The 24,532-nt window shown below is 48.9% G+C and overlaps 1 protein-coding gene across 11 annotated transcripts in view; it reads right to left on the bottom strand.

The window, feature by feature from the left end:
- Window positions 1-24,532, bottom strand: part of PACSIN2 (protein kinase C and casein kinase substrate in neurons 2) — a 133,470-nt gene that overhangs the window by 61,172 nt on the left and 47,766 nt on the right. Inside the window, exon 1 of one of the 11 annotated variants that reach the window (XM_004771185.3) lies at window positions 23,923-24,046. The exons of 7 other annotated variants lie outside the window; for them this stretch is intronic. The gene's annotated coding sequence lies outside the window, so the exon portion shown is untranslated. Of the gene's footprint in view, window positions 1-10,808; window positions 10,973-15,813; window positions 15,987-23,922; window positions 24,047-24,532 lie in introns of those variants that run through there. 3 more of the 11 variants (XM_013045091.2, XM_013045092.2, XM_004771184.3) reach the window with 3 other exon arrangements.

Below are 24,532 nucleotides of genomic sequence, written 5' to 3'. Positions count from 1 at the left end.
TGCCACCCAGGCGGGGCTCCAGGGATGTCCCCACGAGCACTGGCTGGGAAAGGGACTAACCCAGCCATCTGAGTCTTATTAGCCATGTGCCTCAGCAAATCACATTACTGCTCTGTGCCTCGGACACACTCATAAAATGGGGATGAGGAGGCGCACCGTGCAGGCTTCTGAATGAGGATTAGCTGAGAGGATGCAAGGACGTGCCTGTCTCCTCCGGGCCGGAAAATAAATGCTGGTTCCCTTTCCTGGCTCTGGTGCACATCTGAAGCTGGAGCAGAATGACCTTGCACTTAGTATAAGACTCCTTGGACTCGGTTTCCTCGTTCCTAAAATAGGTGATCTTCAAGTTCTATTTAAACTTGGACATGCTAAGGGGAGCCTGGGAGTGCGGGCTCGGGATGGATTCGGGCCCATCTGGGGCACTGGTTCAAAGTCTGCAGTGAAAATGTGTATTATGCATTTTGTGTCTAAACGAGAAATGAAGAGGACTTTTTCTTATTAAATAAAAGCAGCAATCAAAAGGGGGTTTTACTTTTCATTAAATTAGCATATGTCCCTTATACCACCCACCTTCTGTCTGCTTTCCATTCTTTCAATACGTGCAGTCGCACTACGTTCTGGGTGCTGGGGAGTCCGACAGGGGATGCAGCGGAAGAAGAACCCCGGCCTCCGGGTGTCACATTCTAGCGCAAGTGACTGACAAAGAATAAGCCAGCGTGGCTGCTGCGTGGCGAAACACAGCGAGGAAAAGGGAGGAGGGTGAAGGCAGAAAGGAGCCTGAACTTTCAAGCGGAGTGGCCGGAGAAGGTCTCATTGAACAGGGGACATCTGAGACAAAGCTGAAGGCCCTGAGGGCCTCCAGGGGAAAGGCACGTGGCAAAAGGAAGCTGGAGTCCGAGGGCAGGAAGGCGTGCCTGGTCATACAGCCATGGCAGCGCTGCCCGGTGAGAGGGGACAGTGGCCGCCACCAGGCAGACAGCAACAGAAGCGATGACGCAGGAGTTCTGGAAGAATCTTGAGCATAAAACAAAACGACCTCGGTCTTTCAGCTTCGATGCCACCAGTATCCGTCCCTGACCTCCTGCCCAGGTTCTCGGGCTCAGTGATTCTACGACCATGTGCCAGCAGCAACTGCGCCCTGCAATTCCTGAGCTCGGCTCTCCCCACCAACCCAGACTTGACTGAGGCCCACTGTGGGTAAGGAGCAGGGACGCGGACCCCAAGACCTTCCCACTGACTCCACGAAGCCCCAAGAGGCAGGAGAGCCCAGCACTGACGAGGGTCCCAGAGTGTCTGCGGCCGGCTGTACAGACACGAAGCCGGAGCAGCTTCTCCTCCCTGCTTAAGTGGTCCTGGACCCCCACTTCCAGAAGGCTCCCCTCTTCTCACCCAGCAGACTTTCCCCAGATCACGTCCTCACCAGCCCCTGCCCACACTTGTGCAAAGTAAAGCGAAATTATCTTGCTAAATGCTAGATTCAAACCGACAGCACTAAGAACTGACACCCTCTGACGCAAGGTGGACGTGCGCCGCGCCGCAGCACTCAAGCAGTCACTTCAGGTAAGCACAGGCAGGGTCTCCTGAAATCCCTCACTCTCCATCTGCACTAGGGGTTTAGTTTCTAAACTGTTTCCTGGGCTCACCAAGGAACAGATGATACGAATCGCAAATACTCAGCAGTGCATTCCTAAGGCCTAAGAGTGAAAACCGAGATGGTTCTGATGGATCCAGAGAAAGGTGTTTTTGTTTATTTTACTCTTAAAACTGGCATGAAGAAGAAAGGAAAGCCCAGATGCCAAAAAATGCTTAATAAAGCTTCCACCTTTGGAACATGCAAGGAGGTGTTAAAAGGCTTGACCTTTCCTTTCCGATTATCTTATAGGAAGTGAACTCAAATCTTACAATCGGCTGTTCTGTCAGAGCAGGCTTCAGAAGTGGATAAGGAAGTTCTTCCTCTAGGAAGGGCTCCCCGAGTATATACTGTGTCAAGGAGAGCAGAGGGTGTACAGACACATGCGGCCCCAAGAGGCCACGTGGCAATTCCCCAGAGTCCTTTAGGTGCCACCATCTCCCCCCCCACACCAGTCTGGCCAAGTTAAAAGTCACCACTCCTGTCACGTGCCTTCTGTGAGGCTCACAGATGTCCTTCTATTCCGTGAGGAATTCCATGGGGGCAGGGTTCTGCCCCTTTATCTGTGTATAGCCCAAAACAAGTGCTCAAGGAATGAGACAGTGTGGGGCGCCTGGGTGGCACAATCGGTTAATCAGCTGGCTCTTGGTTTCAGTTCAGGTCAAGATCTCAGGGTTCTGGGTTCAAGTCCCACGCTGGGCTCTACACTCAGCAGAGTCTCCTTCAGATGCTCTCTCCCTCCCTCTGCTCTTCCTGCTCTAAAATAAACGGGTCTTTAAAAAAAAAAAAAAAGCCTGTACCTCCTCTCTCCTAGTCTTTCCTTCTTCACCTGTGATCCTTTCTCATTTCTTTTTTTTTTTTTTCTAAGATCTATTTATTTCAGGGAGAGCAGTTAGAGGAGAAAAGCTTTTCAATGTGAGACATTAGTATTTCAAAATACTGTATCTGGAGTCCTCTAGCAACTCTTAAAATGACTATGTTTTACCTCTGGTGTCTTCTACATCCTAATCCCTCAAAGAAAACAAACAGATGGCCGCCCCTTCCTGGTCCTTTTCAGCCCCTGTGGCTCTTCCTGTTCTGAGTAAAAACAATCTCAGGTTATGGAGAACTGGCAGCAAAGGACGGCAAGACCCGAAGTCACTGGGTCTCAGGCCAGCCCGTCAGCTGTGAGTTCGCCCACACGAGTTAAGGAGGAGCTGGAGCAAAGAGCATGTAGCCGTGTCCCCCAAGCTCATTTTTCTTATGCAGTGGAAACGTGTCAGCGGACAGGTCCGCGCCTGGGGCTGATTTCTTGCAGTCCTCCTTGTGAGGCCTCCCTCCGCAGGCGGGCACCCTGGGAACGCAGAGGCTCGCACTCAACATTTCCCAAAGCTAAATATTGACTCGATGCTCCACAGGTTTAAAAATAAAAAAGTTACTTTAAAAAGGACAAAAATGACACATTTGCAAGTCTGATATTAATGTGAGAATACAAACAGCAGTGCAAGAAAACATACAGGAACAGGCCGAAGACTGGAAAGAGAAATTACTTCAAGCAGGCCTCGCCAGATTCCAGCTCCTCTGCTCCCCACGGTCCTGTCAGGGCCAACCCGCCTCGGGGCCCAGATACACTCCCAGGGCGCGGCACTCTGATGAGAAACAGGGCCACTTCTGCTGTCCAGGTTGGAGTGGGACAAGAACGGGAGGGGATGATGGTGCGAGAGCCCCAATTCCGGTGCTCGCTGTGGCTTTTACCTGCACAGCCTCAGCTTCCCCATCTACTAAAAGAGAGACCCGGGGCACCTGGGTGGCTCAGTGGGTTAAAGCCTCTACCTTCGGCTCAGGTCATGACCTCAGGGTCCTGGGATCGAGCCCCGCATCAGGCTCCCTGCTCAGAGGGGAGCCTGCTCCCTCCCTCTCTCTCTGCCTGTCTCTCTGCCTGCTTGTGATCTCTGTCAAGTAAACAAATAAAATCTTAAAAATAAATAAATAAAAAGAGAGAGACCCATTCCCAGACCTGCCTGGCTCTTGGGAGCCAGAAGGACTGTCATCAACCACGGCACAAACGGTGTCACTGCATCCGGCTGCCGGCCCCTCTACTCACCCCCTCGCTCACCAAGAAACAGGTCTTGAGACTGACTGAGACCACAGCAAGCAAGATAAGCCCCTGACTTCCTAGAGCTTGCATATTTTCTCGGCCTCTGCAGATGCCTGGCGTTTGATAAGCGGGCAGACCAGGGAATGCTCCACCATACACGATCCCTAGACTTCTCCAGCAGGACTCTTGCCCCGGGCGTGTGCCCCAGCACAGGCTGCAGCAGGGGAGCTCCTCCGGGGCCACTAGGCTCCAGGAGGCCGACGTCTGTGATCAGCCCAACACATGTTACCTATTACACAGTCATCTATGACACAGTCAAACCAGCACCAAATGGAAAGAAGGAGTGCTGGCAGAAAAACTCAAATTCCTTCTTAACTGCTTGGTAATTCAGATAGCAGCTTACTCCAAAAACAGATTTTTATCTTCTATGCAAGAAGGCAGGAAGGAAACGCACTGTGGCGTCAATCATCATCAGACTGCTAGCGGCTCAAGGGCAAGCCGTATCTTCTTCACCTTGAAGTGCAGAAGCCTGCCCAGCAGAGGGTCCGTATGTGCCTGCGCTTGCTGACCAGATGACACTGGCTCCTGGCGGTGAGAACAAAGGTGCCGCGCAGGGGGGCCTACAGCTCAGCAGGCCCTCTTCCACTCTTCGATTGCCACTTCTCCTTGAACAGATGTGTGGGAAGGGGGGAGGACAGGCGAGGAGTCACCAAGGTCAGTGGCAGGACGTGGTGGCACCAGAATGTCAGCCCCACGCTGAGCACAGGGAGATGAGCAGGGCCTGGAGACGGGCACCTGCCAGCCCCAGTCTTCTCTCCGCCCAGTCCCTTCCCTTCTGCCGACAACGCCTGCCTCCGCCTCTGCCTCCACCTCTGCCTCCCACACTTTCTGTTTAACCTGGAAGCCACAACTTAGGAAGGTCAGAAAAATATTTTGTTTATACAAATGAGAACGACCCAAACGCATCTCAAGAACATACAAAGGGATGACATTATTTGGCCAGAAGAGGTTGTGGGAGCAGCAATGGTTTTAAGTAGTTGAAATTCTGCTGTTTTCCTATTTTTTTAAATTGAGATACAATTCACACAATTCACCCATTTAAAGAGTACACAGTGATTTTCTTTAGTATGTTTGGAGCTGTGCAACCATCACTACAGTCCATTTTAGAACATCTCACCCCAAAAAGAAACTCTGTACCCTTTGACAGTCACCCCGTCCCCACACGTCTACCCCCCCCGGCCACCACTCACCTACTTTCTGTCTCTGTGGATTTGCCTATTCTGGACATTTCCCATCAGCGGAATCCTGCAGCGTGTGATCTCTCGTGACTGGCCTCTTTCACTCAGCACAATGCTTCCGAGGCCACCCATGCCATAGCACCTATCAGACGGAGTTCCTTTTTATCACGAAATACCGTGCCGTCATATGTTTGGAGCACACCGTGTTTATCCAGGACCAAGCTGATGGGCATTGGGGTCATTTCCACTTTGGGGCTATTATAAATGCTGCTGTGAGCGTTTACGCACAACCCGTTACATGGACATGTCTTCATTTCTTTCGGGGAGATACCTAGGAGTGGAATTGCAACTCCCCAGCTTTCTGAAGAACCATTTCCAAAGTTATTTCCCCCAGTCAGCCAGACTGTTCGGCAAGGCAGCTGCACTGCCTTACACCCCCCAGCAGTGGGTGGGGTTCCGAGGTTTCCACATCCTCACCAGCGCTAGTCAGTGGCTGCCCTTTCTGATCACAGCCATCCCAGCAGGGGTGAGGTAATACCCCAGTGTGGTTTTGACTGGCATTTCCCTAATAACTAATATGCTTTTTGACCATTTGTATATCATCTTTAGAGAAGTGTCTGTTCAGATCTTTTGCCCAGTTTTTAATCGGGTTATTTGTCCTTTCATTGCTGGGGTGGGGGTGTTGTTTGTTTTCTTGTTTTTTTAAGATTTTATTTATTTATTTTCACAAGTGAGAGGGTGTGTGTACACCGGTGGTGCGGGGTGGGGGGATGGCTCAGAGGGAGAAGCAGGCTCCCCCGCTGAGCAGGGGGCCTGATGAGGGACTGGAATCCAGAACCCTTGGGATCATGACCTGAGCCCAAAGCAGACACTTAACTGACTGAGCTACTTAGGTGCCCTTGTTGCTAAGTTTTAATCGAGTTCTTTTATGTTTGTTCTAGGTGCAAGTCCTTTACCAGATACAGGATTTTTCAACATTTTCTTCTATTCTGTGAGCTATCTTTTTATTCTCTTAATAGCATCCTTGGAAGCATAAAAGTTTTTAATTTTGATAAAGTCCAATTTATCTATCTTTCTCCCTTGTGTTTTGGTGTCATATTTCAGAAACTGTTGCCTAATCCAAAGTGAGGAAGGTCTGTGCCTGCTTTCCTCCAAGAGTTTTACGGATTTAGCTCTTCCACTGACGTCTCTGGCTCACTTAGAGCTAAATTTTATATTTGGTATAAAGCAGGGGTCCAAATTCATTCTTTTATATGTAGATACCAAGTTGTCCCAGAACTATTTGTTGAAAGACTGTTCTTTCCCCCATTGAACTGGCTTTGTGCCCTCATCCAAAATCAAGCGACCATATACAAGTTGTACTCTGTTCTCTCAATTCTATCCCACTGATCTATATGTCTACTCTATAAGCCAATATCACGCTGTCTTAAATACTATATATTTGCAGAAAATTTTGAACTTAGGAAGCGTGAGTCCTCCAATTTTGTTCTGCTTTTTTCAAAGTTACTTTGACTATTCTGGGTACCTTACATTTCCATTAGAATTTTAGCATGTGCATGTCAATTTCTACCAAACAAAATAAAGGGGGGAGATAGTTGAGGTTTTTGGTAGGATTCATGCTGAATCTGCAGATCAGTTTGGGGAGTGATGCCATCTTAACCACATCAAGTCTTTCAGTCCATGGAAGGGGGATAGCTGTCCATTTACTTAGGTCACTTTTAATTTCTCTCAACAATGTTTTTTACAGTTTTCAGTAAGTGAGTCTCGTACTCCTTTGGATTACTCATTGCTAGTGTATAGCAATACCATTGTTTTTGTATGTTGATCTTAATATCCTGCACCCCTGTTGAACACAGATATTAGTTCTAACAGATTAGTGAATTCCTTAGGGTTTTCTATATACAAGGACATGCTATCTGCAAACAGAGATAGTTTTATTTTTTCTTTCCAATTTATATGCCTTTCATTTCCTTTTCCTGCTTCACTGCTCTGGGTAGAGCCTCCAGGGCAGTGTGAACAGAGAGCAGACATCCTTGTCCTTTTGGTCTTTCCTTTTCCAACCCAGTGGGTTCTCATTCATGCCCTTTATCATGCCAATGAAGCTCCCTTCTAGTGCTACTCTGTTGCGTGTTTTTATCAGGAAGAGGTGTTGTACTGTTGTGGTCTCATTTCTTCCATGTTGCAGAACAAACAGGTATCACCAGAGACCAAAGTTAACTTAGATTAAAACCACCTGACGTTATATAGTGGTAGGAGGTAAAGTCTCGTTAGGAGGCAAATAAAAATCTATTTTAAGCAACTCAAAGAAATAGTTTATTCTCTGGCTTTAAGAAAATGATAAGCTTGTAGGGGCACCTAGCTGGCTCAGTTAGTAAAACATGCGACCCTTACTGTCAGGATCATGAGTTCAAGCCCCGCAATGGGCCTACAGCCTACTTAAAAAAGAAGAAAAGAAAGAAAAGAAAATTATAAACTTGTGATATTAAAGAAACAAAAGACAGAAAAAGATGGATGTGCCCAAGACTTATGTAATGACAAACCTCTGCACAATAAAATGTAATGTGAAAAGCAAAGAAAGAAAAATGGGTTCAACACAACTGATAAAGATCTTATTACTCAGAATATATTAAGGACTCATATGAAGACCAAGGATCCTAACCCACTACACAAAGAAGTTGCCAGAGATGCACACACAGGAGAAAAGATGGCTGGGGCATCTCAGGAATGCTCACAGAAGTTCCATCTGCTAAGCCAGGCCACTCTCCTAGTGAAAAGCCTTGTTCAAAGCACCTGGCCCTTTCTTTTCCGCCTGTCATCCTTTGGGAAGGATCACCTCACAGCTACAGGAAAGGGAAGCCTTCTGAATCGGCCTGGCCCCGATGGGACTGTGTAGAACTGCACCCCCAACACCCCACATGCGGAGAGGGACATGCAGAGAGAGTGTAAGACATGTGTATTATGTTACGCCTCAGATTTGGGGGTCGCTTGTTAATGCTGCATAACTTAGCCAATCCGACACAACAAATTAACGGGTGGCGGGGAAAAGCACGGCTTCCTTTAAAAATGGAAATAACTTGTAAAAATATGAAAAATTAGAAGGGTAATGCCAGTTTGGGTGGGGCTATAGCAAAATACAATGTACTCTAACATTGCTGATAGGCTTCATGGAAAAATCTGGAAATACAGAACAAGAGAGTTATCAACCTCTGGCCCGGCAGTCCCACCCTGGGGAATATGCCCCAAGAAAATAAACTCAAAGAAAAACATAGCTTGAACAAAATGTTCATCCCAGTGATATTTATAACAGCAAGGACTAGAGACAAGTCAATGCTCACCAACTGAGAAAACAATGGCGAATGGACACAGCAGACACCACACAGTCATTTTAAAGGAAAAATAGGTAAATCATTTTATGTTCAAATGTGGGCCAAGTGAAAAAGCTGAGTAAAATAGCACAGAGACATTTATGACACATAAACTTTAAAGGCAAGAATTACAGGTTTTCATCTTTGTATCCCCAGTACTTAGCATGAAGTAGATGCTCAAATATTTGCCAAGTGACTGAATGTCTCAACCAACATATCATCAAGTCGGGTGACAGGTTGGAGGAGACCTCGTGGTGATGGAGCTGAGTGCTCCTTCTTTCTATGAAACAACTTCGGCATGTGCGTTTTAAGGGGCATGTATTTGTACTGGGGACTGAGATATCATATTCCTCCTTCACCCAACAAACATGGGTTCATGTTTCAAGGGAATGGGTCATGACTTTACACAAAGAAAAACTCACTAAAATTCAAGCTTTGCGATACCGGGAAGGAATCCTCAGTAAGTGTTGTCCCTGAAGTTCAAGGTGAGGCCGGCAGACCACCTGCCAGTGATGTGTAGAGGGAGAGACAAGGCTGGGCCCCCGGAAGGTTGTTCAAAAGCCTCACTAGGTATCAAGGCACCCAAAAGAGCAGTGGACACACAACAAAGCTTCCCTCACTCGGACACCCAGACACCTCCTCACTGTTTGCTCCCCAGCGTTTACTTTCAAACGATTCCCATTTGTAACCACAGAACCTCCTTCGGTAACTATAAAAATCATGCTTCTTCCTTGGGGCTAGTATTCCTATGAATGGCAAAGGTCAACAGAAATTGAAGGGGCAGTAAGACTGAGTTGTCTTTCATGAGACAAACCCTGCTCATTACCACACCTCCTCTCTCCTCCGTCCCGGGCTGCCCGGCGCCCTGTCTTCACCCCTCTTACCCTCATGGCACCATGGGGACGAGCAGCATCACACCTGCCTGGTGAAAACACCACCCTCTGCCTCACACACAGCCTCCGCCACAGTTACGAGCGCTCTGCTGGATGCTGCGGAGAAGGCCACCTCTTAGGGGTGGCGGGGGGTACCCCTCACTGCCTCTCCCCAGCTCTCCCCCAAAGGCTCCTGCACTCCTGCTCTCCGACCATCCCCCTTCCCTCTCACAGAACACGGGCGGGCATTCAGAACCCCATCCGCTTCTTGCCGCCACTCAAGAGGCCTCTGCACCCACAGGCTGGCCTCGCCACACACACCCCTGTCGGAGGCTGGCCCCTCATCCCACTTCCTCCCCCGTCACAGGGACTCGCCCCCACAGCCAAGCTTCCTACCAGAGCTGACCACTCGGCTCACCGCCTGCAGCTTCCTCTCCGTCTCTGACGAAGCCAACCACATTACAAAGCAAGACTGCCTGGTACCACGCTGCAGATACTTCCCAGGCTCCAAGTGCAAACCCACGGCAGTTCCAGGTCTTCTCAGTGCCCCTGCCCCCTCCTCCCTACCCACCACCACCCCCATGCCCTCCTCTGACAATCACACCCCGGTGTTCCCAACACTGTCCCTCCTGCTTTTTCTCCCGCTCTTCTGCCCAGGTCTTAGATGTTGGCAATCCTCAGGATTCCGACCCAGGCCCCACTCTCCAGTAGCGCGCTGTCCCGGGGCCCACCCTCCAGTAGCGCGCTGTCCCGAGGCCCCACTCCCGCAGCGCGCTGTCCCTGGACTCACGCTCCCGCAGTGCGCTGTCCCGGGGCCCACCCTCCAGTAGCGCGCTGTCCCGAGGCCCCACTCCCGCAGCGCGCTGTCCCTGGACCCACGCTCCCGCAGCGCGCTGTCCCGGGACCCACGCTCCCGCAGCGCGCTGTCCCCGGACCCACGCTCCCGCAGCGCGCTGTCCCCGGACAAGCAGCACATCCTCCTTTCACCTCATGTCCCCCGATCTGCATCTCTGGCCAAAAAGTCCAGACCCACGCATCCGACTGCCTTCTGGACACCTCCGCTAGGCTGTCACACAGTCCCTGCAAATCACTTCCTACCTTCCCTAAGCCCACCCCAGCCCTTGGGTTTCCCACATCAGGAAATGGCCTCCACCATTCACCCAGCAGCACAGACCAGAAACTCCGTTTCTTCCCACACCCAACACCCTACTGACCCCACCACCCGTAAGCAGTTTCCGCGACCTGACAGCAGAGTCCATCCCAAATCCTCCTGCCTCACCCAGCCCCATAACAACGGCTCCCTTCAGTAAGGCCACCACCCTCTCCTGCCTAGGCCACCAACAGCATACAGGTCCGGTCCCGCTTCCTTTCATCCTCCACGATGTTGCCATGGTGGCGGACATGTCTTTTGGAAGATTAGGTTACACTTCAACTTGGAATCTCCCCAAGACTTCTTAGCCTCGCCAGCAGGGCCTTCCAGCTCCAACGACTGCCCCCTCGCGCCTCCCCATTCCCACCATGTTCCAGTCACACCGTGCTCATTCCGCCACAGCTGACAACCTGCAGCGTGAGAGTAAACATCTGCACTGAGTGTGCGTACGTAGCAGAGGACTTTAAGTCATATACCTGTTACAGTCCGGGGCGGGGCCTCCAGAAGTACAAGCGCACCAAGTCCATGGCAGTCCAAGGGTGAAGAATGGAGAAAGATTAAAGCCTGAAGACTTGTCAGGGCAGGGGACACCCTGCGCCAGACCTTGGCACACGTCACAGGTCCCTCCGTGGCTCTTGACCTGGGGACGGGAGTGACATGCTGTGTGCCTACCACACTCTGGGCCATTCCACACGTGCCCCCTCACACATCAGGTCTGCAGGAGGCTCATTTCAAGTGTGGTCAAAGAAATGGTGAGCCACCAAGTCACCTGCCCCAGGGAGCACCCCAGTACGGGGGAGGGGGATAGGCATTTGTGGCTCTATCCCACTCCTACCCTCCTCACACTCACTTCTCCCTTCTCCACAGTGTGGGCTCGGCCATAGGGTCTTTAAGATAAGGGTCCATAAGATAAGGGTATTTGCAGTTTCAAAGTTCTACCCCTCCAAATGTGGAAAAGAGTTATGACCTATGGTCACCACAATCTCAAGAAAGTACCTATTACGCAGGATTGAACACATTCAACAGACATGGCTTCCTCCTCACGGAGGTAAGCATTCTGGACCAACTGCCCAGGCAGTCACGTTCCAGAGAGACTCACTTTAGGGAACTAGAGAACAAGCTCATGATTTGCCCCCATGTCAACCCAGCAAAGAGCCCAGCTGTGCCACAACAGGTAAAACCCGCCTGCCCACAACAGAAGTGGTGTTACTACCACAGAATCTTAGAACGCCCTGACACTAGCGGGAGTGCCCTGACACACGCATAAATACTTGCACACAGGTGCACACGCATGTGCAGACACACACCCTCCTGGAAGCCTGCGGCTCCTCTCACACTGCGCTGGTGTCGTCTGGGGAGCTCAGGAGGACACAGCGGCTCCTCACCGCCACCACCTCCCCCCTCACTTCAGGGGGTCCCTGCCGCCTGGCAGCAGCACCTGACAAAGGACAGAGGGCCACAGACACACTCCAGGGAGCTGGGCTGTTGGCTGAGGCTCCTTCACTGCTGCTCTTTACCCCCGAGATTCTCTGAGAGCGCAGCCCCACTCTCCCCGGGGCCAGTCCTTGACGACCTACATCAAACACTCCTGAAAATTCCATCGCTCGATCAGAAGCACTTGCCCAGTGGGAAACTTCTTCCTTCAGCTGCAAGTTTTGAAACTCAAGAGAGGTACTTAAACCCTAAAAAAGAAAAGTCACGTAGGCCCAGGTCAGCCAGAAAGTGTCTTCTGGCAAAAGCAGAAGGAAAAAAATACAGAATGGGTCAGGAGGCTGTCTTTTGTCCAGGCAAGAAAATGGGGGCGTTCACCAAGGACAGGCACGACAGGGAAAGAGAGGGAGAGGGCCGCCGGCCGCCGGGAGCGGGTGGTTGCGAGGCTGCCATGGACTCTGCTGGAGCAGGTTCCCAAGATCCAACAAAAGGCATTATTAACAACACGCATGAGTCAGAGTGGCCTCAGGTCAAGCACTTCAACTTCTTTTAACCCCTCCACTTTGAGCAGCCCCTTCTGCAAGGACTTCCTGTCACACAAAGGGCCTCTGTGGGCAGTTCCCCGCTGCCTCTTTTCCTGTGCAGAGTGGCAGCACTCGGTCCCCCTCCCTCCGGGTCAGAGTGAGCACACGCCCGCCCTCTGGAGGGGCCACAGCCCACCCGCACACTGAGGACAGCAGGAGGGAAGCACGCGGCATACCCGGACGCATCCATCTAGAAGGCCTCGGAAGTCCGCGTCTAGGATTCTTCACAAGACTCACTGGCAGGACCCCAGAATGGCCCAGTCACTGCTGGCAAAATGCTGAAGAGGTCTGTGATTGATACTGTTTCTCTGTGACATGGAATCCAATCTGCCTTTGAGGTTGTGAGTTTCAAATGGCCTTTGTCTGAGACCTGGCACATAGCCAGCACAGGGGCCTTCGATGACAGCAAGCTGCTGGTGTGAGGGGGACTAGGGGTCAGCCGCAAAGCCTTCAGACACGACCACGGAGTCATCTGCCTTCTCACAGGCGTGACGGACACTTAGTCCCCATCCCAGGGCCAAGCCCCAGGACAGAATTCTGCACAAAGCGCAGTGGGACCACACAGGAGGGTGTGGACAGGGTGCACAGGGCTGACGTTTAGTGGGGACTCAGCCCCGGAGAGGTAGGGAAGGGCATTCCAGGTGGAGGACACTGAGTGACAAAGAGAAGGGCCACAAACTGCAGCCCAGGGGCAGCCAGGCTCTGAGGCCAAGCCCCAAAGCGGCTGTGGCTTTCAAGGAGGGAGAGATAACTGCCAAAGAGTGGTGGGGTGCCGAAGGGCACACCCTCCAGGTCGCCTGCCTGTGTCACTCATTACACAGCAGGAAGGGTGACATCTACTCCGCGCCACTGCTCTCCTCGCAACAGAAAGCAGCTCGTACGGATGTGAGCACGGGCGGGAAACCACCGGTGAGACAGCACGCTCCTCAGAGCCGTCAGGAAGCAAACTACTCAAATACTTCTCAAGCAGTACTGTTGTGGCCAGTGCCTTTGAAGTTTAAAAGAAAAAAAAAAAGTCATGCAAACCACAGAAGAATTTGATTTTTAAGTACTACGCACTCAACTATGGTGCCACTTTCTCAAGACAGTCTTCCGTTTCATTCAAATGTACAAGCACAAGCCAAAGCCTTCAGCTCGGGAGAAAGCTACAGGGCCAGTGTAGACCTGGTGTGACAACAGACAATGGAGTTTTAACTTGACAGTGATTTTATTTCTTAAGAAGTTCACATAACATGAAGGTCATCCCAGTAATTTGGAAAAATGAATAGGGAACCCACTTATCAAGGAACAATCTAGAACCACTGAGCTACAACCAAACAGAATTAGTAACTAAAGTTCCCTCTAAACAGGGAGAAAGAGCAGGTTTGTACTAGCTATGACAGGTGCAAATTTTACCTCCTAAACCTCAGTCTTTTTATGTGTAAAATAGCGACAAACATGGCCAACCTATTTCCTGGGACATTATGAGACACTTAAATGACATACTGGGGTCATTTAAGCCTGGGTGGCTCAGTTGGTTAAGCGTCCGACTCTTGATCTCAGCTCAGGTCTTGACCTCGGGGTCATGAGCTCAAGCCCTGTGCTGGGCTCCACGCTGGGTGGCAGCCTACTTAAAAATAAAATAAAATAAAATGAAAATAAACAACACAGGGGCGCCTGGGTAGCTCAGCGGGTTAAAGCCTCTGACTTCAGCTCAGGTCGTGATCCCAGAGTCCTGGGATCGAGTCCCGCATCGGGCACTCTGCTCAGCGGGGAGCCTGCTTCCTCCTCTCTCTCTGCCTGTCTCTCTGCCTACTTGTGATCTCTCTCTGTCAAATAAATAAATAAAATCTTAAAAAAAAAAAAAAGAAAGAAAGAAAATAAACGACACATTAGATGTGAGCACCTGCATTCACTAGGCACGCAGGAAGCGTTCAACTCTACCTGGCTGTCTCTAGTCCAACTCCTTCCGTCTCTCGGGCCCACGGGGCAGATGTCACTGGAGTAAGCAGAACTTACACAGAAAACGCCAAGAACACAAAACAGAAACCAAGCCTCTTACATATCTTTTTTCCTGATGCTACCTGATAAACATTTCCAGTTACAATATTACAAAGAATAATTTCCATTTATGATAAAATTCCTAATTACCATATATAATAAGCATTATCTGAAAAGCTCTAAAGAAAATGCCTTGGTTGCTATCTTAACTTCAATTTATACTACCAAGCACACATACATGCGCGCACGCGCACACACGTGCACAGATACTCCACACACACACAAACACACACACCCTATATGCCCAAGCATGTGTCCATGCACACACACACTCCCTCTCTCTCTCTCACAGACACAGAAAGAGCCTCTCCTTATTTATTTATTTATTTTTTTAAATCCTAAAAGATGGTTTCATTAATGCGTGGGGTCAGGACCCATGGGCAGAAAGGGCTGCTGCCCCAGGATTATAAGGAACAACTGATTACACACTTTGGAGCTGGCACAGATAAAGACAAAGGGAGTTTCCAAAAGGACTTTCAATGCTCTGTCCTTAATAAAACATTTCTCAGTTTGGCTAGCTCAAGAAATAGACCGTGTTCCAAATGTTTAAGCATTTTTAATAAAATATATAATTTATTCTGATAAACTCAGTAAAATTATATTAAGTCAAAATATTTTATAATTTTATGTATATTTATTTATTCTAATCTTCTAAAAACATTGACTTTCTTTTTTAAAATTTATTTTTTATTTCCCACTTTTTAATTCTTTTTTTCTTTTTAAAACATTCACTTTCTGAACGCCAGAAACCTAGCTAAGAGCTCGGGAAAGGGAGCAAATACATCCCTAAGAAGACTCAGCCCTACAACCCAGGAATTCACAGTACAGCCAGAAAGAGAAGACAAGATCACACCTGATTAGGGGACAGGAAGGAGAGAGGATGGAGGATAATGGAGGAGGGGCAAGCAGGACTGCAGTTTACAAGAGGAAGGGGGAGATCTGAGGCCTGCGGCCAGGTGACAGTGAGGATGAGGTGTTCCGGCCACGGTCCAGGCTCAGGAGCTGCTCAGAGAGGCTGGACATAGACCGAGGACAGCACCCAATGCTCCCAAGGGCACAGGCGGCTCTGCTGTAGCCCCTGAGGTCTAAATCACTGACTACTGTAGGTTACTTAAAAATACAGGTTTAAGAGGGTCACTGGGGTGGCTCAGTCTTAAGGCGTCCATCTTAGGCTTGGGTCATGGTCCCAGGGTCCTGGGACTGACCCCACATCAGGCTCCCTGCTTAGCAGGAAGCCTGCTTTTCCCTCTCCCACTCCCTCTGCTTGTATTCCCTCTCTCTCCCTCTCTCTCTGTCAAATAAACAAATAAATAAAATCTTTAAAAATAATAATAATAATAAAGGTTTAAAAGTGGGTGGTTACACAGAGAAATAGTCCAGAAGGCTATGATCCAAAATGTAAACTGCTTCATTCAGCAAAGCGTACCGAGCGAGGGCTTCTGATGCTCCAGGGACCAGAGGACTTGCAGACAGACCAGGAGAGAATGTCGCAGCAGGCGGTGTTGAGGGCTGGGCTGGGACACAAAGCCAGTGGGGGACAGAGTGTTGGGGTCTACTATAGACAGGATGGTGGTCAACAAAGGTCTTCCCGAGGAGGAGACATCTGAGGAAATACTTGAATAAATGTTAACATTTACTCACCCTCTCTGGATGGTGGATTATATGAGTTTGGGAGTTTTCTTTTTGCATATCTGTATTTCTTAATTTTTCCACCCTAAGAATACCGGTTGGGTCTTTCGAAAATTCTGAAATTCAAACTTTTGAGAATTCAAAAGGAAATAAGGTAAGGGCCCTAGGCACCTTTATAATGTCCATAAGCATAAAACCTAAGATTTCTGGTAAAGGAATCCACAACCCTTATCTTCAAGTGACTGCTAATTGGCCTGTGTATCACTTACATTCACTCAGTTCAAGTGCCCACACACCTTCCAGCCCTGTCCTGCGAAGCACCCGGCAGCACCTTCACTGCTGGAAAGGCCACAGGGTCCAGGCTTCTGGGCCCTTCCCTCTTCTCTGCATGCCAGTTTCTAGGTGAATTCTCCTTCCTGTGACTTTCAACACCAGTCCCCCACTGATGCCTCCTGACTTGACTTCCCCAGCACAGAACCAACCCCCTTCTGCACTGCAGAGTCCAGCACAGCCCCAAGCACTGGCTCAGCACCAACTCCTTGGCACCCAATGGGCCTCTCTGACGCACTGCCCAAAACTCAGCTCTGGCTCCTCCATCCCCGAAACAGTCTCCTACCCAGTCTTTCTCTTTCAGAAAAAGGGCTCCATCATCTACGTGGCCACTTAGGGCACATGTCCCCATGCCACCCCTGACGCCTCTCCTTCCCTCACACCCTACATCCATCAGCTCCACCTTGAAACAGAGCTAGAGTGTGGCCACCTCACACCATCTCTGCTTCGGCTACCTGGGGCCAAGCCACCAAACTTAAAACTTGCCAACAGTTGTGTCTTTCGGCATGCTGGAAAACGCTTCTCACTAATCTACACTCCCCACCCTAACCCACAAGGTCCCATGTGATCTGCCTCCAGGTTCCAGCTCTAGGATCAGCTCGTTCCAACCCCTATCCCTGGCTCCTCCAGCTGCGGTGACCTTCCCGTGGGCCTCCAAACACACCAAGCTCAGACCTATCTTCACGCCTGCTTCCCCTCTGCCAGGAACACCCCCCCCCAGGGTCTGCTGGCTTTGCTGCTTCACATCATCAAACAGCTGCTCACATATCACCTTCTTTAAAAAGCCCAACCCGTCCCCATTCCTCCGACACATCAGCTCCTAAACTCTACTTTTTTTTTTTAAGTAACACTCAGTCTCCCGTGCCAAATTACGTATTTATATACTGTCTCTCACCACCCACAAGAACACAAGCCCCTGAAGAACAAGAACTGTGTCAAGTTCACCCCCTATCCTCAGCACTGATGCACAATAGGAGCAAAATAAACATGTGTGGAACAAATGAGTCAAGGAACATGCTAGGCTCTGACACAAACATGCACTATGACAGAACACACTTCTGTTCTCAGCAGCAAGACAAACCAGGTATCTTATGAGTCTACCACTGAAAAATGTTAAAAGCTGAATAAATATAATTGTATCATTTTATTATACTCCAAATGATCATAAGGGAATCTAAAGACATCAAAAAGGCAAATTTAAAGAAATATAAGTAGATAAGTCTTCTTTATCTCTGATGTAACAGAGAGAGACAAAGAAAGAAAATATAAAAGTTTGACTAAAGACTTGGGAAAAACAGGGAAGCCTAACTTACATCTAAGAAACTTCCAGAAGGAGGTAACATTAAGGACGGGTAAGAAGCAATCTTTAAAGACCATTTCTCAGCATGCCTAAAGACACTAAACCACAGACTAAGGAAGCCCAATGAACTCAAGAAAAGATTTTAGAGACAGTGAGCCACACCAAGATAAAATAAAACTGTAGAAACTCAAAGGCACAGAAAAGATCGTAGAGGCAACCAGAGAGAAAAGACCACAAAGAATGACAACTGGACTAAGAACAAAAGTGAAAGCCAGAACACACTGTAGTGATACATTCTACATGCTGAGCAACAGTATTTGCCAACTCAGAATTCTATACCCAGCAAAACTAGTTTTTAATAAGAACTAGATATCTGCAAACCCGTAAAATAGATACCACCACCACCAGCCTCCCAAAAAAGACATCACAGAAAAGAAAATTCTAAAGCATCTACTTCAGGCAAAAAAAAAAAAAAGAAAAAAAGAAAAAAAAAAAAGAAAGAAAGAAAAAAGAAAAAGATAAAGAAATGATCTCAGAGGGGCACCTGGGTGGCTCAGTGGGTTAAGCCACTGCCTTCAGCTCGGGTCATGATCCCAGGGTCCTGGGATCGAGCCCCACATCGGGCTCTCTGCTCAGCGGGGAGCCTGTTTCCCTCCCTCTCTCTCTGCCTGCCTCTCTGTCTACTTGTGATCTGTCTGCCAAATAAACAAATAAAATCTTAAAAAAAAAAAAAAAGGTAATATGTCTTTAAAAAAAAAAAGAAATGATCTCAGAGGGAAAGCTTGAAGCACAAGAAGAAAGGGTAAGCAAATATACACATAACTACACTAACATATATAAACAGCACTGACTATATGAAACATAGTATCTAATTTGTAGGATTCTAAAATTCAGAAAGGAAATGCTGAATAAGTTGGGAGGAGTGTGGAGTTAAAATGTTTTAAATCCAGGGCGCCTGGGTGGCTCAGTGGGTTAAAGCCTCTGCCTTCGGCTCAGGTCATAATCCCAGGGTCCTGGGATCGAGCCCCACATCGGGCTCTCTGCTCCGCGGAGAGCCTGCTTCCTCCTCTCTCTCTCTTTGCCTGACTCTCTGCCTACTTGTGATCTCTGTCTGTTAAATAAATAAAATCTTAAAAAAAAATAAATAAAATAAAATGTTTTAAATCCTTCTGAGAGAAAAGACATTACTTTGGATTTGTTATGTGTTAAACCCTGCAGGGGATAACCACTAACGGGCTAGACAGAGGATTTAATTTCTAGACTAAAAGAGAGAGAGAGAACAAATGCAATGGAGGTGGGGGGCATGATGGAACTCAGCTGAAACAAAAGAAAACCAACGAAACAAAACAAAACACTTCCCAGAACTGCAGCAAACAGAAAGCACAGGAACAAGAAAAGGCTGCTGCTTATTGCCTTTTCTATTCAAGTTGTACTGTAGATAGTAGCCAACTCAGTAAGAAAAGTCAGTAAAGGTACAACAATCAGAAAAGAAGAGAAAACCCCGTCACTGTTGGTAGATGATGTGGCCTCCGCAGGGCTGAAGGCTCCTGGAATGACATCCGGGGCGACGGCTGGCAGCTACCGTGCGTTTGGTTTCATCTCCCATGAGGAAAACGGCAGACTGACTTCACAGAAGAAGACACTGAAGCTCAAGGAAGTTAAATATCTTGCCCAAAGCCACCTGGCAAGTAAAGGGTTGGTTTTGAAATTAAGTCTATATGTGCCCGCAGCCTAACCACTGTGCCCGCCATAGAGCGAGACAAACCACGACACCACAGGGTAAGCAGCCCAGAGGCGAGTACCCCCGGGTGATCACGGGTGCCTGGAGCACCTGCGAAAGTGAGACCAAGCTGAAGAGAGCCCGGCAGAGAGCCAGAGAGCCGGCGGCACCAGGTCCGCGCAGAGAGCCCGGGAGAGAGCCGGAGGCACCAGGTCCGCGCAGGGAAGCTCAGGCAGGGAAGGAGACTCCGGAGGGGAAATGCAGCAGGCACTAGGGTAAAAACGTATGAAAGAATCAAGAACGTGCCGGTGGGGGGCCAGGAGAGAGGGAAGAGCTGAATACCACGAGGCAGAGCAGGGGCCAGCAGGCTAAGCCCCTGGAGGGCCACACTGGGGATGTGGACTCCTCCAGGAGGAGGAGGGACCTGGTCGCAGTCCAAGAAGGAAAGTTCCTCCGACAGAGGATGGCAAACAGACCATGGAGCGTCTGGAACTGAGCCATCCTACAGACCAGCCACCAGCTACAGAACACTTGCACTACAGCTAGCACCCCTGAGGAACTGTCTTTTTAATCTCCTTGACTTTTCATTCAAGTTTATATAAATAGCCACATGTGCTTAGTGCGGCTATACTGGGCGGCACAGCTGTAGAGGTTAGAGAGGAAGCAGAAGGGCTTAGGCGACGGGACAGAGCAGTGACGTTCTTGACAAACAGAGGACACCATGAAGGATTATGCTAGGTAGGAATGCAGGGCATAGGAGGCCAGGGATTCAAAATTCCTCATTTGGGGGGCACCTGGGTGGCTCAGTAGTTGTTAAGCCTCTGCCTTCAGCTGGGGTTATGATCTCAGGGTCCTGGGATCGAGCCCCACATCGGGCTCTCTGCTCCGCGGAGAGCCTGCTTCCTCCTCTCTCTCTCCCTGACTGCCTCTCTGCCTACTTGTGATCTCTCTGTCAAATAAATAAATAAAATATATATTTTTTTAATTCCTCATTTGGGAGTCAGGCTACGGGGTAATGTCACAAAGAGAAACAGCTCGGAAGGAAAAACTGGGTTAGGGTGGAGAGGAATGGCTTGGGCCCGATAAATGAGAGGCAGCTTGGGTGCTGCAATCCAGCCACGGGGCGCCCCCGAGTTGGGCACAGTCTCTCCCATCTCCCTGCGTCTGCACACACGGTTTCCGCTGCCTCTTCTGCCTGACCGGCCTCTCTCTGAAACCCACCACCGGACTGTGACGTCTTTCCCCAACCTCCCCCATTCTTCACAGCAGGAGAAGGTCCTACAACTCCAGAAGGAGACTCGTCGCGCTGGCGTTTAGAAGTCTCTAGCCCACTGCCCTGAGAGCTCTCCCACAGCAAGGACTCAACCTCATCCTGACCCCGGGGCCAAGCCCAAGACCTGAGGTACACTCGGCAGACAAGAGACTCTGCCAGGTGGGCAAACTCACCGTACGGACGCGCGCGGACACAGACGAGCAAGCCACCCGACCCGGCCACCCATCGTCCAGGTGCACCGTGCCTCCAGGTGGTGGCCTGTGCACGGCTGGAAATCAGCACAGAGCTCGCCAGGAGGCTGCACGGCCGTCAGTGAGAGCAGAGTCAGCGCGGGGCGATCACAGCCCACATGTGCCCTGTTGTGAGTTTTCATCGTCATGACGATGTCTACCTTCCCAAACTCACACTCCTCAATCTTAAGCAGTCCACTGGATGCGACGGGATATGCGCCTAAGAATAACCGTAAGGTCTTGGAGTTCAACATTAAATATGCAAAGACTTCTTTGCACAGCGGCCCTGATGCTTGTCTGCATGGCCTCAGGGTCTTGCTGTGTAATACTCTTCCCACACGGTACGGGCCAGACCACAGGGCGCCTGCGCTGAACACACTCAACGGGCGGTGAATTAACAAAACATTTCTGCTTTCCGGGTCAACAGGTATTCAGCACTGTGCCCTGTGCTATTTTTTTCCTTGTGCGTCCGTTCATGGTGGAAAAGAACCATAAAGAGGTCACTTTGCCGTCCCCAAGCTGCTCTGGACTCCATTTATCCTGCTCCACTAGCCCTACCGATACTGAAAACAAAGACCGAATTCCAACTCGGGAAGTTCGACATTTTAGCCTGCTAGCTACGTCAACAACATCTTGTCAAGTAAGCAAAATCATTCTCCCCTGATCTCCCTAAAGGACTCCACTGCAGAGCAGTTCTGATGAGAAACAAGACTGAGTATGAAACTCAGCACGGGCTTCATGCTAAGAAGAAAAAGAAGGAAAGAAAATCGCAATCCCTTACTACTGTGATGGCCAGTGGCACACATTTCAAATTCAGAATACTTCCTGTCAGATTCTTTCAGTTAACAAAAAATAGAACAATATGCTTCATTGGTCCACATAATGAGAAAAATCTTTAGGCCAGATTCCCAGCACTGGAGATGTGAAGTAGGCACCGAGTCTGTCTCCTGGCATCAAGGTCGAACTGAAAGATGCAAATGTATTTAGACCAAGCTGGTGAGACAGGAGCAGAGTGCCTTCTGCGGCAACCGCCACGGAAAGGGGACCGCTGCAACTCATCCGTCCACTCAAATTAATGGCCCATGTTTTCCACTATTACTTCCCCTCATATTCACATACACACACACACACACACACACTCACTCTCTCTCTCTCTCTCTCTCTCTCTCTCACCTCTTTACCTCAATCTAGGCTCTAGGATCTAGCTGGCATACTGGGAGAAGTCGTCTCAAGGCCTTAGAGAAGGTTCTAAGGGCACCACCAGAAGCTGCCCTGGAGAGGAGCCCTGAACAGAGATGGAAATGAGGAAGGCCCACACGACACCAACAGCATAAACTCTCAGGGACTTCTGGGCCTGTTAATTGTGAGATAATATGTGAAGAAAGCTGAGAGAAGAAAGGCTGGTGACCCAGAAGCCAGTCTAAATTCACTCAGCTATCAACAAGCCACGTGACCTTGGACAAGCCAAGACAGTATGTCACCTCTAGGTCTTAATTACTTTGTTTAAAAAAACAAAAAAACAAAAATTAAAAAAAAAAAAAAAAAACAAAGAAGAAGGGCCTGACTATACCACCAGCAAGAGCCATTACAACTCTTGTGTTCCCATCTTTCCAACTATGCCGCCAAATGAACAGCAGAATTACATGGCTGGGCAAAACAGAGGACTAACGATGTATAAAAAGAAAGGGGGGGGCCTTATTTTTACTACTGGCATAAATCTCAGACCTGCAAGATATGTTTCAGTCTTAAGTTACAATATCTCTCAGTTGTTTTCACAAACGCAGCATTTAAAGTTTATCTAGAATTCAGTAAGATAACAGTGTGAAGAAAACTTGAGGAGCTCCTCGAAATTACAACAGCGAGGGCAAAACCTACGGACCTCATTAAGGTCTGAGAGAAAGATCACATGTTTGGGGAATTTCTAAAAAAAATAGGAAAATATGACGCTAAAAGTGTCAGAAATCCACAAATCATATAAAGTAATGACCTAGCAAGAAAATACGCTTCTCTATGTGGCCCAGACTGTACCAGCATGCCATTTCTGGAGAACAGAAGGAAGACCCTGACTCTGCCTTTCTAATGTTCACGGCAATAGGTAATCCAAAAAGTATATTCACTTCACGATGGATCGCTCAAGTACTGGGATTTTAAAAAAAAAAAAAAAAAAAGCAGCAATCCTCTAATTAGAAGCACAGCACTGCATCAACAGAAAGGAGGGAAGGGGAGGCAAAATGTTCAATGCCAGAATCCGACTAGCAGATAAGAAACAATTAAATACCCATGTGAGGCTGCTCGGTTGTTGGAACAATAAAACTTTTACATTTTGGTATCTACTAAAAACAAAAGCGCAGTGCCTAGTGACAGCAGTCAGATGGAGCGGAGGGCACCGGGCCCCGCTGCGGAGAGGAAGGAGAAGGAACTGACGGAGGAGGAAGGCAGAGGGGGCCGCGGAGCAAGCCGCCTGCTAATTCTGGGAGTCTGGAGCGGACGGCCATGAAACAGCACTCAGTGGCAACCAGAGAAGCTCATTTGTCCCCTGTTTCTCCCGAGTCCCATTTACATGTCTGCAGGTTAGATTTGGCTGTTAAGAAAGGAAATGGCAGCACGTAAAAGACATAATGCCTGACAGCAGGAAAAGAAAGCAACCCTCTACTAATAGTTAACTCAAGTAACTCACTTAGCTCCCCAGTAAGAAACAAGTACGTCGCTGGGCCAGAGCTTCTGATTCATTTCCTCTATTTAGGAATGAAGCATGCACATAAGTTCTAAAACCAGAGTAAAAATTATAGAGCAAGATCTTTCATTTGTTTAGGCCAAAGTCGATTCACCAAGGAAATCAAACATTTACTCTGACATTTTCTCAAGGCATTTTGGAAAAACCCTCCACACTGTTCGGTTAATGTTGAACATTTCCATCAAGAAGCTCTAAAACTAAGTGTGTTTAAAAGGCGAAATTTCTGTTAAATCAAGCACGCAGGAAAAAAAAAATCAATGAAAACTGCTTTGAAAAAGGTCTCCCTTCAAGGAAATACAGGCTTTAAATAGCAACTCACGTTTTTCTGTCAAATGCCGGCTTTAACTGCCTCACTTTGCAGATCAGCTTCTGTACCTGCCTCCTTCCGACCCTGCTGGTATGTCTGACCTCCAGCTCCCAGCCGAATTCTCCCAGCACATTTCATCATTTCCTGTTGGCTGCCGACTCCTTGCGGGGAGATAAGGCCAGTCCCCGACGACGCTGCTGCAGGCACCCTCCAGGCACCAGGTTCTCAGACCTCCGCTCCCGGCCAGCTAGGGCCATCACAGAAGAGCTTTCTTTTCGGAAAATGGCCTAACAGAATCTCAGTATATGAGAGAAAGTCGGAGAGAGGAGATCGGAGCACAAAAGTCATAATACCCCTCCAAAATCAACTTGTATGTAAACTAACTTATACTGCCTACGACAGTCTTAGAATCTCTCCTTGTATTTGATCCTTCCACTCAGGAGGTAAAAAAGACCTGCTCCGGAGCTAAGATGCCAGGCATCACAGGGGTTAATGTGACAGAGACTTCCCTGCACGGGATGATCTTACATTGTCCCTACACAGAAAACTCAACTTCTCTTTGGGACTCCAACAGCAAGGCAAAGCAGCTCAACAGTGGGGGTTGCAGAGGAAGAGGGAGCGG

This window comes from Mustela putorius, unplaced genomic scaffold (genome assembly GCF_011764305.1).
Source record: "Mustela putorius furo isolate JIRA1106 unplaced genomic scaffold, ASM1176430v1.1 tig00000738_pilon_pilon_pilon, whole genome shotgun sequence".
Taxonomy (NCBI): Eukaryota; Metazoa; Chordata; class Mammalia; order Carnivora; family Mustelidae; genus Mustela; species Mustela putorius.
Note: the sequence above shows the minus strand (reverse complement) of the source record. Positions and strands in the feature narration are given on the sequence as shown.